This window comes from Lolium rigidum, chromosome 4 (assembly GCF_022539505.1).
Source record: "Lolium rigidum isolate FL_2022 chromosome 4, APGP_CSIRO_Lrig_0.1, whole genome shotgun sequence".
Classification (NCBI taxonomy): domain Eukaryota; kingdom Viridiplantae; phylum Streptophyta; class Magnoliopsida; order Poales; family Poaceae; genus Lolium; species Lolium rigidum.
Genome location: NC_061511.1, coordinates 50,995,268 through 50,996,777, shown reverse-complemented (window position 1 = coordinate 50,996,777; position 1,510 = coordinate 50,995,268).

Genomic DNA, 1,510 nt, shown 5'->3' with positions numbered 1-1,510 from the left:
CTGCAATACTACCACCATCAACTACACGCCAGCAAGCTATTTTCTGGCACCATTGCTACTGCTCATATATATTCATACTACCTGTATTTCACTATCTCTTCGCCGAACTAGTGCACCTATTAGGTGTGTTGGGGACACAAGAGACTTCTTGCTTTGTGGTTGCAGGGTTGCATGAGAGGGATATCTTTGACCTCTTCCTCCCTGAGTTCGATAAACCTTGGGTGATCCACTTAAGGGAAACTTGCTGCTGTTCTACAAACCTCTGCACTTGGAGGCCCAACACTGTCTACAGGAAAGGAGGGGGAACGTAGACATCAGCCTCCTGTCAGCACTTTGTTATGGCGCACCTAGATCAGGGTGCGCCACTACTACTTTTGTAACAGTGGCCCACCGTATCGTGGTGCGCCACTGTTAAGTAGTAGTGGCGCACGGCAGCCATGGTGCGCCACTGCTGGCAGTCTTACGGCTAGGCCTTTTCCTAGTAGTGTGGGTTGGCTGATCAAGTGACGGATATACAGCGCAATATTGCAGACATGCTCATCGCTATTGAGAACTTGACTGTACAACAACAACAACAACAACAAGAAGATGATGAAGATCCTGAGCTTGAAGATGACGCACACAATGCTCGTGGTGCGCCTCGTGGTCATCGTCCTCGTGGTTGGGTTCCACTTGGCCGCAATGGTCGTGGACAAGATGAAGAAGATGGATTGGGTAAGCCTAAGTTTTCCTTACCCAAGTTTGAAGGAGGAGCTGATGTTGAAGAATACCTTACTTGCGAGCTCAAGATTGAGAAATTATGGAGCCTACATCCACACTACTCTGAAGATAGGAAGATCAAGCTTGCGTCTTCTGAATTTGATGGTTATGCATTGCGTTGGTGGGATTCTTTGATTCGTAACCGCGGCGATGATGGTGCGCAGCCTATCCGTACATGGCGTGCAATGAAGGAGGTTATGACTTCTCGTTTTGTGCCTACCAATTACATGCGGAACATATTTGATAAGCTAACACTATTGAGGCAAGGTGTGAAGACTGTTGATGAGTACTACATGGAGATGGAGATGCTTATGCAGCGTGGTCGTGTCCGTGAGTCTCTCGAGATGACAATGCAGCGTTTTCTCAATGGATTGAAGTATGATGTTAAAGGCATTGTTCGTCATTACACCTACACCAATATGAATCAATTGTTACATCATGCAAGAGAAGCTGAATCACGATTGGCTGAAGAAGCAAAGGTTAAGGGACGTGCTACGGGAGCTGGGCGTTTTACACCTCGCGCGCCCTCTACGGCGCCGGCGCCTTCGACGCGCTCCGCTCCTTACTCTACTCCGCCTAGCAAACCGGTCTCCAATGTATCTAATGCAAAGAAGTCCGAATCTGCTGCAAGTACGAGTGGTTCTGGTGTGTCTACAACACGCAACCGCGATATGCTTTGCCATACATGTGGTGGCAAGGGTCACTTCAAGAGAGATTGTCCTAACCGCAAAGTCATGTTTATCAATGAGGA